Source organism: Pan paniscus, chromosome 5 (assembly GCF_029289425.2).
Source record: "Pan paniscus chromosome 5, NHGRI_mPanPan1-v2.0_pri, whole genome shotgun sequence".
Lineage (NCBI taxonomy): Eukaryota > Metazoa > Chordata > Mammalia > Primates > Hominidae > Pan > Pan paniscus.
In genome coordinates, this window is record NC_073254.2 from 83,515,878 (window position 1) to 83,532,668 (window position 16,791).

The following is a 16,791-nucleotide window of genomic DNA, read 5'->3' on the forward strand; positions in this document are numbered from 1 at the left end:
TGTACAGAAACACTATTGAATTAATATAAACATTGTCTCCAAAGAAACCGAAGTTTCTTTCTAAAATTGAAATCCAAGCTCTCTTACAAGCCTATATTTTCTGACAGTAACATTAAATATATATATATATATTTTAGACCATTCTTCTGTTTTTTTTTCACTTATTTTTCTGATCTAAAAATTTAAACAGTTCCTTTAGGTAAAAGCATACAAGGTCATTCCCTGGAAAATGATCAGCTTCTTTGATTTCCACCCATTTGGAGTAGCTTTCTCTAGTACAATTTGTAATTGATAATATTAACATGTCCCTGAATTCTCTAAGACTTTTGCCACTATATAATTTAATAGACATTAGACATTTTATTATATTAATAAAGGTTTTTATATTTAAATTTGTTGAAAACTGCTACCTTGTTATCCAGCACTTTCATTTTCAAAACATAAGTGAATTCAGTCCCATTTTCTTGCAGCTCAACTCTCTGAAGCAAACTAATGTGATAAAATAATCCCTGTTATGGTGTTGATGAATGATAATGAAGTCAGTGACACTCCCATTTAGGTATTTTAGTTGCATTTTAAAAGGAACCTCCTAGATATGTAGGATCTGTAAAAATAAGATAAAACAGTAATAGAGATTAGTAGATGGGCAAATGTGAGAGTATAAGCAGGACACTCAGCAGCTAGAGCTGTTTTTGCTCTCTGTGTACCCTCAGTCTGGACTGCTGTGAATGTTGTTTCCCCAGAAGAAAACATCCTCCCGAAACACTTGTAAATTTGAACTTCAACAAAAATTGTCTCAAAATGCAAGAATAGAGGGAAAATAATTTATCATTCATCTTTGCCTTTGATGTCAATGATCGAACAGAGAATCCTGTTTACCTTTAACATAAATGACAGTAAAGCCACACAAAGTATTCTGAAATAACCATTGCAATATTTCAAACTCACCTGGGGTCTGGCAATACACTGCAGGTCTAAAATCAAAATGAAATAAAATAAATATATGGCTACTGTGTTACAACCCAGCCTGGCATGCTAAATAGTGTTAATCTCTTCAAGCCTAGATTTTAGTTTAATTGTGAGACTGAGAATCTGTTATGAGTATAGGCTTATAACCTTCAGACCTCAAAGATAGCATTGTGTGTTGAGTTGGAAGAGCTGTGTTTGAGTTCTTATTCGGCCTATAGATATGTAACAAAGGGCTAATGTTTTCTATTTAAAGTATTATATGGTATAGATAACCAGTCTTTTCTCTCTATTTTGCCTGCCTTCATTCAGAATAAGTTATGTAGGCAATGAGAATGCTCAGATAACCCTGAGAATACTCAGATAAAAAACTGCTTTCCCTTCATTCACAGAAAGTTATGTAAACCATTAAATAATTCAGATAAAACACTGAAAACACAGACATCCTTTTCCTGCAAAATATATCCATTTTAATACACTTAATGCTAGTTTTAAATCATTCTTAAGTAGTGTATATTTAACTAATATTTTAGAATGCATTTTTAATGAAATTTTATTCATGAATTTTAACTCTTTTGACATTCTGTATGTTTCTATGTAAATTAAATGTGTTTTCTTTCACCCATTGTCATCTACAGGTGACTTTTGGTTCATCCTCTGTGTCATTTTACTACTCTAGTGACAGAAATGTGGGGCTCAATGACACATCATTACATCGATGCTATTCACACCTATTAAAAAACAAATTCCTTCATACTGAATTTGTAAAAAAACAATCTAAATAGTTCTGGTCTAGAGAAAGGAGCGAACTCATCAATGGTCTAATAAAAAAGAATGGAGTATTACTTTAAAGAAATTACAAATGGAGTTCTATTTTGCATGTATCAGCATTTCATGGATCAAACCAGTTCAATCCTGTTTTCTGGCATCAAACTTATCTTATGAAATCACTTATTTTTATTTATAATTTAAATGGATATTTGATGATTATATGTTTGATGAAGAGTAAACAATAAGGTTCATTATATTCTTAGTAATCAGCTTCTTTTAGTTTCAGTTATTACAAATGCACATGGATGTGTGTGTGTGTGTGTGTGTTTTAAGATTGGACACACTTTCAGAAAAGAACCTATGCTATACACATTATGCACAAACACATAGGTTAAGGTCTTTGAAAAGGCGTCCAATCTTAAACACAAAACAAACAAAACAAAACACATACAAAACTCTTGCTAGAATAAAGGAAATCATAGAAAATAGTTGGGTCTTGCAAGTAATGTCAATTTTTATTGTTTAAGTTTTTCTTTTTTCCTTTTTTTTTTTTTTGTTTTTTTGAGACAGAGTCTCGCTCTGTCGCACAGGCTGGAGTGCAGTGGCACGATCTCGGCTCACCGGCCTCCCAGGTTCAAGTGATTCTCCTGCCTCAGCCTCCCGAGTAGCTGAGACAACAGGTGTGTGCCACCATGCCCAGCTAATTTTTTGTATTTTTAGTAGAGATGGGGTATCAGCATGTTAGCCAGGATGGTCTCTATCTCCTGACCTCGTCATCTACCTTCTCCTTGGCCTCCCAAAGTGCTGGGATTACAGGCATGAGCCACCAGGCCTGGACACTTTTTAAAAATCTTTTGTTCCCTTTCTGACATGTGTAAAAGCCTAGGTGGAATAGTGCGTTGTTCAGCCACCAATTTCAGTTAAATGTGAATGAAAGTTGTTTTCTTTTTTCTTCCCTTTTCTCTGTTTGTTTTATAAATTGATTTTTTTTTTTAATTTCAATAGGTGTTTGGGGAACAGGTGGTGTTTGGTTATATGAATAAGTACTCTAAAGGTGATTTCTGAGATTTTGGTGCACCCATCACCCAAGCAGTGTACAATGTACCCAATGTGTACTCCTTTACTCCTCACGACCCTCCCACCATTTCTCCCAAGTCCCCAAAGTCTATTGTATCATTCTTACGCCTTTGTGTCCTCATAGCTCTGTTCCCACATATGAATGAGAACATATGATATTTGGCTTTCCGTTCCTGAGTTACTTCACCTAGAATAATAGTCTCCAATACCATCCAGGTTGCTGCAAATACCATTATTTCATTCCTTTTTATGGCTGCATAGTATTCCATGGTATATACACACACACACACACACACACACACACACACACACACACACACACATATTTTCTTTATCCACTCATTGATTGATGGACATTTGGGTTCATTCCATTTTTTGCAATTGCAGATTGTGCTGCTATAAACATGTGCATGCAAGTATCTTTTTGTTATAATGACTTATTTTCCTCTGGGTATATACCTAGTAATGGAATTGCGTGATCAAATGGTAGATCTACTTTTAATTCTTTAAGGAATCTCCACATTGTTTTCCATAGTGGTTGTATTAGTTTACATTCCCACCAACAGTGTAAAAGTGTTTCCTTTTCACCACATCCACGCCAAGATTTATTATTTTTTATTTTTTATTTTATTTTGGCCATTCTTGCAGCAGTAAGATGGTAGCACATTGTGGTTTTGATTTGTATTTTCCTGATAATTAGTGATGTTACGCATTTTTCTATATGTTTGCTGGCCATTTGTATATCTTTTTTTGAGGATTGTCTTTTCATGTCCTTAGCCCACATTTTGCTAAGATTTTGTTTGTTCGTTTGCTTGTTTCTCACTGATTTGTTTGAGTTCTTTGTAGATTCTGCATATTAGTCCTTTGTTGGATATATAAATTGTGAAAATTTACCCCCAATTACTGGGTTGTCTGTTAACTCTGCTAATTATTTATCTTGTTGAGCAAAAGCTTTTTGGTTAATTAACTCCTATCTATTTACAATATCTTTGTTTTTGTGGCATTTGCTTTTGGGTTCTTAGTCATGAACTCTTTGGCAAAGCCAATGTCTGCAATGGTTTTTCTGATGTTATATTCTAGAATCTTTATGGTTTCAGGTCTTACATTTAAGACTTTGATGCATCTTGAGTTGATTTTTATATAAGGTGAGAGATGAGGATCCAGCTTCATTCTTCTACATGTGGCTTGCCAATTATCCCAGCATCATTTGTAGAATAGTTTGTCCTTTCCCCACTTTATGTTTTTGTTTGCTTTGTCGAAGATCAGTTGGCTGTAAATATTTGGCTTTATTTCAGGGTTATATATTCTGTTCCATTGGTCTATGTGCCTATTTTTATACCTGTACCATGCTGTTTTGGTGACTATGGCTTTATAGTATAGTGTGAAGTCACGTAATGTGATACCTGCAGATTTATTCTTTTTGCTTAGTCTTGCTTTAGCTATATGGCCTCTGTTTTAGTTCCGTATAAATTTTTCAGATTGTTTTTTCTAGTTCTGTGAAGAATGATGGTGGTATTTTAATGAGCATTGCATTTAATTTGTAGGCTGCTTTTGGCAGTATGGTCATTTTCGTAATTTCGATTCTACCCATGAGATGAGCATGGAATGTGTTTCCATTTGTTTGTATCTTCTGTGATTTCTTTCAGTAGTGTTTTGTAGTTTTCCTTGCAGAGGTCTTTCATCTTCTTGGTTAGGTATTTTTTGAAGTATTTTATTTTTTATGCAGTTATTGTAAAAGTGGTTAAGTTCTTAATTTGATTCTTAGCTTGGTCGCTGCTGGTGTATAGCAAAGCTACTGATTTGTGTACATTAATTTTGTATCCTGAAACTTTGCTGAGTCATTCATCAGTTCTAGGAGCTTTTTAGATAAGTCTTTAGGGTTTTCTAGGTATACGATCATTTCAGCAGACAGTGACAGTTTGACTTCCTCTTTACCAAATTGGATGTCTTTTATCTCTTTCTGGTCTGATTGCTCTAGCTAGAACTTCAAGTACTGTGTTGAATAGAAGTGGTGAAAGTGGGCATCCTAGTCTTGTTCTGGTTCTCAGAAGGAATGCATTCAGCTTCTTCCCATGCAGTATAATGTTGGCTGTGGGTATGTCATAGATGGTTTTTATTACCTTAAGGTATGTCCCTTCTATTCCACTTTTGCTGAAGGTTTTATTCATAAAGGATGCTGTATTTTATCAAATGCTTTGTCTGCATCTATTGATATAATCATGTGACTTTCGTTTTTAATTCTGTTTATGTTGGGTAACACATTTATTGACTTGCAGATATTAAACCATCCCTGCATCCCTGGTATAAACCCACTTGATCATAGTGGATTATCTTTTTAATATGATGTTGCATTTCATTAGCTAGTATTTTGTCCTTGTGCTCAACAGGGATATTGGTCTGCAGTTTTGTTGTTCTTGTTGTAGTTGTGATGTCCTTCTCTGGTTTTGGTATTAGGGTGATACTGGCTTTATAGAATGATTTAGGGAGGATTCCGTCTTTCTTTACTTTGTGGAATAGTATCAGTAGAATTCGTTTGAATTCTTCTTTGAATGTCTGAAGGAATTCAGCTGTGAATCCATCTGATTCCGCGCTTTTTTTAGCTGGGAATTTTTTTTATTACCATTTCAATCTCACTGCTTGTTATTGGTTTGTTCAGAGTTTCTTTATCTTCCTGGTATATTCTAGGAGAGTTGTTTATTTCCAGGAATTTAACCATCTCCTCTAGGTTTTCTAGTTTATGTGCATAAAGGTGTTCATAGTAGACTTGAATAATCTTCTGTATTTCTGTGGTATCAATAGTAATATCTCCCATTTCATCTCTAATTGAGCATACTTCAAACTTCTCTCTTCTTTTCTTGGTTAATCTCACTAATGGCCTATCAATTTTATTTCTCTTTTCAAATAACTAGCTTTTTGTTTCATTATCTTTTGTAGTTTTTTTGTTTCAGTTTCATTGCGTTCTGATCTTATATTCATTATTTATTTTCTTCTGCTGTGTTTGAGTTTGTATGGTTCTTGTTTCTCTGGTTCCATGAGGTGTGACCTTAGATTGTCTATTTGTGCCCTTTTAGACTTTTTGATATAGGCATTTAATCCTATGAACATTCCTCTTAGCACCACTTTTGCTGTATCCCAGAGGGTTAGATAGGTTGCGTCACTATTATTCAGTTCAAAACGTTTTTAATATCCATCTTCACTTTATTGTTGACTGCTGATCAATCAGGAACAGTTTATTTAATTTCCATGTATTTGCATGGTTTTGAAGGTTCCTTTTGGAGTTGATTTCTAGTTTTATTCCACTGTGATCTGAGAGAGTACTTTATATAATTTTGATTTTCTTAAATTTACTGAGACTTATTTGTGGCCTATCATATGGTTTATCTTGTAGAATGTTCCATATGCTGATGAACAGAATGTATATCCTACAGTTGTTGGGTAGAATGTTCTGTAAATATCTATTAAATCCATTTGCTGTAGGGTATAGTCTAAGTCCATTGTTTCTTTGTTGACTTTGTATCTTAATGACCTGTCTAGTGCTGTCAGTGGAGTGCTAAAGTCCCTATATTAGTTCATTTTCAACATTAGTACTGAGATGTGAGGTATTATTATCCTATTCATCATGCTATTTGTTGCCTGAATACCTTGTTTGTTTCATTATGTTATTGTTATATAAGTCCTGTGAGATTTATGCTTTAAGGAGGTTCTATTTTGGTTTATTTTGAAGTCTTATAGCTCCTTTTAGCGTTTCTTGTAGTGCTGGCTTGGTAGCAGCGAATTCTCACAGCTTTTGTTTGTCTGGAAAAGACTGTATCTTTCCTTCATTTATAAAGCTTATTTCAGTGGATACAAAATTCTCGGCTGATAATTGTTTTGTTTAAGGAGGCTAAAAATAGGACCCCCAATCCCTTCTGGCTTGCAGGGATTCTGCTGAGAAATCTGCTGTTAATCTGATAAGTTTTTCTTTATAGGTTACGTGATGCTTTTGCCTCACTGCTGTTAAGATTCTTTCCTTTGTCTTGACTTCAGATAACCTAATGACTATGTGCCTAGGCAATGATCTTTTTGTGATGAATTTCCCAGGTGTTCTTTGAGTGTTTTGTATTTGGTGTCTAGATCTCTAGCAAGGCTGGGGATGTTGTCTTTGATTATTCCCTCAAGTATGTTTTCCAAACTTTTTGATTTCTCTTCTTCCACGGAAACACCAATTATTCTTAGGTTTCAATGCTTAACATAGTCCCAAACTTTTTGTAGGCTTTGTTCATTTATTTATTACTTTTTTGTCTTTGATGGATTGGGTTAATTTGAAAGCCTTGTCTTCAAGCTCTGAAGTTCTTTCTTTTGCTTGTTCTATTCTATTGCTGAGACTTTCCAGTACACTTTGGATTTCTCTAAGTGTATCCTTCTTTCTATAAGTTGTGATTGTTTTTATTTATGCTATCTATTTCACTGAAGGTTTTTTCTTTAATAACCTGTATCATGTTTTTGATTTCAAGTTGGATTTCACTTTACTCTGATGCCTCATTGATTAGCTTAATAATCAACCTTCTGAATTTTTTTTCTGGCAATTCAGAGATTTCATCTTGGTTTGGATCCATTGCTAGTGAGCTGGTGTGATCCTTTAAGGGTGTTAAAAAACCTTGTTTTGTCATGTTACCAGAATTGCTTTTATGTTTTCTTCTCATTGGGTAGACTATGTCAGAGGGAAGATCTGGGACTCAAGAGCTGCTGTTCAGAATTTTTTGTCCCACCGCGTGCTCCCTTGATGTGGTATTCTTGTACCCCCTCCCCCTAGGGATAGGGATTCTTGAGAGGTGAACTTCAGTGATTGTTTTCGCTTTTTTGGATCTAGCCACCAAGCAGAGGTACTGAGCTCTGGGCCGGTACTGGGGAGTCCTCTGATGTGATTCATCTTCAGGTCTTTCAGCTGTGGATACCAGTAACCTGCTCTGGTGGAGATAGTAGGGGAGTGAGGTGGACTCTGTGAGGGTCTTTGGTTGTGTTTTTGTTCAGTGCGCTCGTTTTGTGTTGGTTGCCCTCCAGGCAGGAGGTGGCGCTTTCAAGAGTGCATCAGCTGTGGTACTATAGGGAGGATGCAAACTTGCGCTAGGAATGTCTGGTTAAATATTCAGGTTTCTCAGCCAGTGGACAAGGCCATAGAGCTCCCAAGAGATTATGTCCTTTTTCTTTGGCAACTACATTGGTTAGAGAAAGACCACTGGGTGGTAGCAGGGATAGGCATGTCTTAGTTCAGGCTCTCCTTGGGTGGGGCTTGCTGCAGCTGCTGTGTGGAATGGGAATGTGGTTCCCAGGCCAATGGAGTTATATTCCCAGGTGTATTAGGTTGCCTCTGCTGAGTCGTACAGGTCACCAAAGAAGTGGGGGAAAGTCAGCAGTCGCAGGACTCACCCTGCTCCCACACAGCCCACAGTCCTAAAGGCCAGTCTTACTCCCACTGTGTCCCCCCAACAACACTGAGTCTATTTTTAGGCAGCTGGTGACCAGGGGCTGAGAACTTGCCTCAGACCACCAGCATCCCTGCTGAGAAAGCAAGTACACTCACAGTGTTTTGGCATCTCAGGGAGCCTGCAGTAGCAATCCAGTTCCTTCAAAGGGTCAGATAATTCTCTCAGCTTTCCTGGTATTTTCCTATGGTAGTTCTTGGAGCAAAATTTTATGATGTAAGTCTTCACACACTGCTCTGTCTGTCCAAGCAGGAACTGCAAGCTAGTCCTGCCTCCTATCTACATTTTTAATCAAAGCTCTCTAAATTATTCTTAAAGTTATTTTCTGGAGGCTAAGTGTTTCCCATAATGGGAGGATTGTTTGTACAAACAATTCTATTAAAAACTTCTAAAAATCTGCATAAGATATATTTTAAAATATCTTCTTAAAATCACTGCAGGTCTTGTAAGAAAAGAAATAATTATTAGACTGAAATCAAAGGGAAAACTAGAACTAATAGAAGTATTTGTTAGTTACATAAATGTGAATATTTGTATTGACATATCTATAGTTAAAAAATATAGAACAAAATGAAGAGTCTAACAGGTAAGTGTCCCACAATAAGTTGCTACCTAATAAATACACCTTTGGGACAAAGGTGAATAAAAAAAATAAAATGATTGGCTTTCTTGAAGAATTGTAGCCCAATTTTAAAAGTCTGGAGGCTTCAGTAATCTAACGTATTCAAATTGTTGAATGTGACTGAGGACAAGTAATGTCCCCATTGACTGAAACAAACAGAAATCCTCTCTGGATGAAGGCTTTCCTTCATCTCAGTCCTCTAATTATTCCTAAAAATAATTATGCAGTGCTTAATTATGCTTAATTGTACAATTAATTATGTGTAATGCTTAGCTCGATCAAAGATAGCCAGGTACATAAAGTAAAAACACACCAAAAGCATGTACCCACCGAAACACAAACAACAAAATAAATAGACCCAGAAGTACATCCTATTGAAATCATCAGGGAGAGCACAAAATAATTTATCCTTTTTTGGCCATGCTTTTATTCAACAGATATGTATTGAGTACCTCTCAGATACTCAGAACTCCTCGAGGCCCAATATATTCAGTTATGGATAAAATAAGCAAATCTATTTTTTATAAGGACTTTACAATCTAGTGTGATGTTAAACAAGGAGAACTTATTTATTACTTAGGAACTGGTCCAAGCTTTGGTTTGAGCTCAGTTGTTTCTAAGTCTTTTCATGGATTACTCTGTGAGATGACTAATTCCAGGCCAGAAAGACCACTAGAGCCCAGGAGGTCAAGGCAGAAGAAACTCTTAAGCTTTTTAACTTAAAGAAGTCAAAGACAAAAGTTAAGGACATCAACAGAAACAGGGAAATAAAATGTGATGCTACAGATGTAAAAAAGGATATAAAGAACATAAAGATCTCCAAAATTTAATAAATTAAAAATTCATTGCATAGACCTCATAGCTAATTATATACAAGGATGTGAAGTTAGTGTTCTTAAAAAGAGTGCAGTAAAACAGTACGCAGTACAGACAAAGTTCAACCATGTGAGCACTACCACTGTAAGTAATACAGAATAGGACATTTATTATAGCACTAAAACTTTAGACAACTACACAAGACACTGGGTAAGTAAGGGTCAGAGTGGGTGAGTTAGAGGATCAGAAAATTTTGCTCTCCTCCTCTCTGAAGAACCAGTATGGGTGGACAAATTAGAACTTGCCAGAGATCTCAGAAACCAGGCATGGCTGACTTGCAGAATGGGACCATTAAGGAGAACTAGTGGAGACATCTGTGTCAGGGTATTGCCTTTGCATCTGAGATGAAGTAGGCCTGAGGTCACTCTTGGTCAATAGTGCTAGCCGGTGAATATTACAAATGCAGAGTTGGGAAGAGTATGGTTAATTTTGAATTTGCTTCTCTGAGCGTTGATGCTTCTGGTTCTTACAGCCTAACACCAAAACAACCAACAGAGGTTATGGCTGTTTCTTCCTCTCCACTTTCCAAATCATGTACAAACTTCTATTTTGGCCCACTATAACCTGGAAGCATATAGGGAAGCACATATGGAAAACATATTTCTAGCTAAGCTAAGTTTACACTGTAAAAAACACCACAAGCATGGGAGACAAAGAAATAAAAGGAAAATACAGGAAGAGAATAAAGTATATACAGGACAGAGTGAGAAAATGTAACATTATTTCAACTGAAGTCATAAGAGGAGAAAAAAAGAAATAGGGCACAGATAATAAATTTTACCAGCCAAGGGTAAAAAAAAAATTGTGGCTGATAATTTTTCAGAAATGGTCAATGACAGAAATCCATAGAGTCAAGGATCCTAAGTAATTTCAGGAAAAAAGAAATAAAAATAAATCCACAACTAGAAACATTATAATGAAACTGTACCTCATCAAATACACCATAAAAAAATCTTAAAAAATGGCCCAAGAGAAAATATTAAGTTGAAAGGTGACTTGTCAATAGCAGCAATAAAAGTCAGAAAACAGTAAAATGATATTCTCAACATGCCAAATAAAAACCCAGAACAACACAGAAAGAACAATAACAGCAAAACTCCCAACCTTGAATTCTATATGCCTTGAAAATACCCTTCAAAAATGAAGATGAAGTAAAATACTTTTCAGACAGAGGAGTAGCTGATCTTGCTTTCAACAGCAACTGAAGACATATACATATTTCACGGATAGCCTATGTATTAAAAAGTTTCCTAAAGGAAAAAAAAAACTCTTTTTAATGAAAGAATTATTTTTGAAATTCATTTAGAGATACTCTCATGAAAACCATCACTATGAAAATACAAATATGATCCTGCATATAATTTTAGAGGTTTCCTGCCAAGTTGAAGCCCTTTCATGGACCCACTGAATTACTGCTGACATTTCCCTAACATTTCTTTCCAGTATGGCATTTGGGTTCATAGGTTTAAAATACAATGGAATGGGAAAGCATTATTCTATAAATAATGTACTATTGTATTATTTGAGCTTACACTTACTTTTATTTGTAGAATTTTTGTATGTCAATTGCTTTCAAAGACTTTGTTACAGCTATACTGCCCATTTTGAAAGTTAATTACCATCTTATTTCTCTCAGTAATTACACAGACAATAAGTGTAGGTCTATAGCTAAAGGCAGGATACTGGCTAATCTGAAAGGAGGGGATTATATCCCTCCATAAGATGTGGGAGAGCTTAGGGATGATGAGAAGAAACTGAAAGATAAAATAATTTTTCTTATTTCTTTTTTTCCAGCTTTGTGCCTCACTCTTCTCTTACACCTGGGGAGTCAAGTCTGGATCCTCTGCTCCATATTTATTTAGCAAATAAAACACTGATCTCAAACAGCAACGGAACCTGTGTACTTGAGGTAAGGATAAGAGTCCTGAGGAAAAAACAGGTTCTGTGTTTTTATAATCTTGCCTCATTCCCTGCTTTCCATGGCAATTTTTGCTTCCTTATTCAGAATCTTTCACCATTCATTAACATCCTACTCTAGAGAATTTCAGGTTTTATCGTTTTGGGCTCTACTAAATGGTTCCTACCTCTTAAATTCACTTTAGATCTGCTAAAAGTGTGCTGAAATATCTCAATTTTTGTAGTCACAGTTCTATGGGTTTTCACATTGTTGGTGTTACTTTGTCATAACATTATTTGGGCCTTGGAAAGAGAAAGAGATGCATTTAAATAATCCATTATTAAATGCATCTCTTTCTCTTTCAAGATGAAAGGGTTGAATAATTTTTTTTTTGAGTTAATGGATAAACATATACAGGTTTTTATTCTTCTAGAAGTGACCCTTTATTACTTCCCTAATAACTTTTCTTATTTATTCAGACTGGAAAATTCTTCCTGAAACTTGACTTAATAGAGTTCTATTCTCTTCCTTTCTCTACTCCTCCTTCTACTGACAACTAGTTTTAAATGTAGTATTTTCTCATATTGATATTATCTTAATATACATTCTCAGCTTTTTTGTTCTCTGTATTTTATTATGAGCTTATTTGCTTTTTCTCTTAGATTTGGCAACTAAGAGGATATTGTTCTGAAGTAGCTTGATATCTGCTTGTTCTAGTATCCTGCCAATCTCCATTTCAATCATGTTACTATTTGTTTTGTCTGAACTTTTTTCTACAGAGCAGCTAGGATAATATAGAGCATGGTAATTAAGAGAGTATTGTGTGACTTCACAATTTCTAAATTAAAATCTTGGCAACACTGCTGTCTTGAGTTCCTTAGGGTGTTGCTTTTCCAGCTGGAAACCTCTGTGGCCAGTGGCGCGTTTGCCTGAGTTTTGCTTGGGCCCACTGGCTCGTTCTGCCCCGTCAGCCTGCCAGGCTGTGCTTGGCTTGCACCACCGGCTAGGATCCCACGCCGGCCAAGGGTAAGCCAGGCACGGAGTGGCAAGGGATATGTGAGAAAGTGAGCGTGGGGTCCACCCACTGCGCACAGCCAGGCATGCTGGCTGCTGCAGCGTGGTGGGCAGCTCCAGGCACCGGCACAGGTGCGGGCTCTGTGTAAGGCTGTGGCTGGATCAGATGTACCACAAGCAGCTTCCACTGTGGGCACCTGTGTCTGGATGAGGGGACTGCGGTGGCACCCAGAAGCTTTGAGACGCCAGGAACCACAGAGCCCCAAAGAGGGTGTCACGGCCCTGGCTCGGGGAGCCCCTAGGTCTGGCGTCCCCAAAGGGCCTCTTCAGCTCTTCTCTCCTTTTCATCGCCCACAGCATGGCGATCGGGGGGAGTTTCAGCCCTGTTTGTGTTACAGCTCTTTCATTCCCACCGTTCAGTTGGTCTTGACTTCTTGTCCTGCCTCTTAAAAAAATGAGGTATGCGGACAACTGGAGGGTGAGCAAGGTGGAGAGGAGCTTTATTGAGCAACAGAACAGCTCAGAGGAGACCCCTAGTGGATCGCTCCTTTCTGCAGACAGGTCATCCTTATCACTCCAGGAGACCTGAAGTGGGTAGTTCCTTCCCACAGCTGGTGGTCTCAACATATGTCCGAGTCTGGCTGAGTCCAGGGTTTCAGTGGGCTCAGAAGGAAGAAAATATGCGCTTATTTGTCCATGGGCTGTCATTGGCAGGCCCGAAAAAAGCACCGTAAGTTCTCACTCTGGGTAGTGGACTCCAGCTGGAACTGACAACCCGGCCCCCAGGCTTCAGGCCATCCCTGCCTTGAAGGTGGGGTTTCACCTGGGATGCACCCCTTTCCACCCAAGGGCCTGTCTGCCTCTTGCCACCATCAATATGCTGTCCCCAGTGCCCAGGCTGTTTGTGTTGAGGAGTGCTGCAGGCCCATGCTGAGCTGCTCTCACTACCCACCCTGCCCGCCAGCCTCCCTCCTGTGCTTGTTGGTGCCCAAAGTCTGGAGGAGGCTGAGGCAGCAGGGAGCTGGTGTGTCAGCGCTGTCCAGAGTGCCCGCACACTTGGTAGAGTTGCAACAGTGCCCAGGCTTGGTCACAACTTTGCTCCATGCCAGAGTGGGTGCTGGAAGTGGGGAGAGGCCAGGGAGCAGGAGCAGGTACTTTCAAGCCTGCGATGGCAAGGAGCTTCCTGGGCCCCCAAGAGTGCAGTGATGCTGGAGTCCAGAGCCACAGCTGGGTGGCTGCAGCTGTGCCAGGGAGCATGGGCTTCTGTTTCATCAACTAAGTAGGGGTCTGGGCTCTCGCCTGCTCCTGGCTCCCACCAGCTCTGCAGAACATGCAACCCTGTCCATGTCTCACGCTGTGCAACCAGCATCCTTGCAGCAGCTGCTCCACACTGGTCGTCACTTCCATCACTAGTTACTAGCAATGTGACTAATGCCAATTATTTTAAATATAATAAATTTGAGTTTTTTCCTTTTTTCTGTGGAGGAAATAACTCATTAATATGAGGATTAAATGAGAAAATGCATATTAAATACTTCACCAGAAACTTACTAAAAAATCTGTGGGCTCTCTACAAATAAAACAAACAAAATTTCTGCCTTTATCGTTTTTAAATTAAATTCAGGAAGACATGTAGTAAATAATAAATAAATGTGACCAAGTGTGTTGGCTCATGCCTTTAAGCTTAGCCTTTAATCTTAGACGCAGAGGTGGAGGATCGCTCGAGCCCAGGACTTAAAGACCAGCCTGCACAACATAGGGGGACACCATTGCTACAAAATTTTTTTAAAAAACAACATATCCAACTGTGGTGGTGTAAACTGGTAGTCCCAGCTATTCAGGAGGCTGAGGTGGGAGGATTGCTTGAGGCTGGGAGGTTGAGGCTGCATTGATGAGCTGTGATGACACCACTGCACTGCAGCCTGGGTGACAGAATTGAGATCCTGCCTCAAAAAATAACTAAATAAATAAAAGTAAAGTATATAGTGTCATAGAAGACATGAGTTAAGGAGAAAAAGCAAATACTTAAGAGTAGTGTATATTATAGTACATAAATTATATATCATAATAAAACGTTAATGATAGAAATAAACAAAGAATGGAAGATTAGAGAATATAGGAAGTACTAATGGGAAAGAGAAGTGGATAATCTTTTATGCTTTTATTTATTTTTATTTTTATTTTCCTCATTCTTGCTGTCATCTTAAGGGAAGTGGTTAATTGTTGGCTGTTTTATACAGAATAGTCAAGGAAGAGCTCACTGAGGTAATCAAATTTGAGCAGAAATTTGCAAGAGAAGAGATATCCATGTAGCTAGTTGGGTGAAGAGCAATGCAAACAAAGAATAACCAGAGTAGACTTCCAGGCAGGAGAATGCTTGGCATGTTCAGGAAGACAAGCAAGCAAAAAAGTGTAGCCAGAGGACAATGAATGAAAGAGGCTATAATATGAATTGAGGTCATGGAAATAACAAGGTAGGGTTGGGGAGGAAGTGGGACTGACTGCAAAACATTTTGTAGGTTGTTGTCAAAGATTTTGGCTTCTGTTTAAGAAAGACAGCAAATCATTGAAAAATTTTGAGCAGAGAAATGACCTTGTCTTCTTTTCAGTTTTACTGGGTCGTTCTGACTGAGGTATAGAGAATAGACCAAATAAGACAAGAGTAGAAGGATAATTGCTTGATCAGTTCTTCCTGCCCGCTGCATAAATAAAGACCATGGCATTGCACTAAAGGAAAGTTTAATTGACACAAGGCCTGCCACACTACACAGAAGATGGGGTTGTTACTCAAATCAATCTCATCTCAGGCTTTTAGGTTAGCAGTTTTTCAAAGACAGTTTGAGGGAAGGGATGGGGTGGCCAGGTAATGGGTACTTGCTGCTGATTGGTTCAGGCAGAGATGAAATTGTAGGAGGGCACAGCTGTCCTCTTAAGCTGAGTTGCTTCCATGTGGAGCCATAGGAGCAATCAGGTCCAGGTGTCAGACAGGCAAAAAACCTGAACAAATATCTCAAAAGGGCAATATACTATAGTGATGTTGCATATCTTGTGGTCAGACCACACCTTAGCTCTTCCCCCTAGCCTGATAATGTTTCATTAGATTTACAAAGGTGGTTGAGTTTTGGGGGAGGCCTATTATCATTTAAAACTAAATTTTATGTTGAATGGGTGCTGTGGCTCATGCCTGTAATCCTTGTACTTTGGGAGGCCAAGGTGGGAGGATTGCTTGAATCCAGGAGTTTGATACAAGCCTGGGCAATATAGGGAGACCTCATCTCTATAAAAATAACAAAATAAGATAAAAGTCATGTAAAGTAAATGTCTCTCAAAGTTAGCTTAGCCTAAGCTCAGGAATGTTGAAGGGAAAGGCAAGATGGGGCGGGGTGGTTAAATCAGATCTCTTTTACTGTCATAATTTTCTCCCTGATATAATTTGCAAAGGTAGTTTTAAACCCTGCTTTGGGTTCCATAGCACCTTACTCTTAAGGTGTTGGCTATAGAGATGGGAAAAGGCTGATGATCACTCTAGCTTCTTCCTGTTGACAAGAGGCATAGTTGTGGGATTGAGGTGGGTTATGCACAAGGGAAATAAAAATAAAACCACTTTGCAGTTATCTGCATCTACTCATGGGGTTCCCAGTTAGTGTTCCTAGGCTTATGTGACAAAGATGTTGATATCCTTACCAACAGTTTTAGCACAGCACTTAAATGAACTGCAGACTAGTCCTGAAACTAGATCGGTTCAGTTAAACAGCTGTTTCCAATATGAGGAGATGGCATCTCAGGTGGTCTAGGCTTCTGTCTGTGATGAAGGCAAATTGATTTTTAATAAGAGGCATTTCATAGAGACAGAAGAAAAATGAAGTTTAATGTTGGGCACAATTTATCCAGATGTTAGACTCAAAGAACTTTTAGTTATAGAAGAGGAAGGCACTGGCAATCTGACATATTCTTCTCACCTGTATAACAAGGACTAAGCTTCAGCTTGCAGGGCCTCAGGAAATATTTTGATGGGGTTATGACTAGATTTGCTAAAAATATGGAATGTAGATGACAGAGAGAAATCAAGGATGACTCCACAGTTGTTGGCTCAAGCGTTGAAACAT

The 16,791-nt window shown here is 38.0% G+C and overlaps 1 protein-coding gene across 3 annotated transcripts in view; it reads left to right on the top strand.

The window, feature by feature from the left end:
* Positions 1-16,791, top strand: part of LOC129398006 (protein eyes shut homolog) — a 573,864-nt gene that overhangs the window by 137,318 nt on the left and 419,755 nt on the right. For all 3 annotated transcript variants that reach the window (XM_063605339.1, XM_055113814.2, XM_055113827.2), the window contains one exon: positions 11,569-11,683. The gene's annotated coding sequence lies outside the window, so the exon portion shown is untranslated. The remainder of the gene's footprint in view (positions 1-11,568; positions 11,684-16,791) is intronic.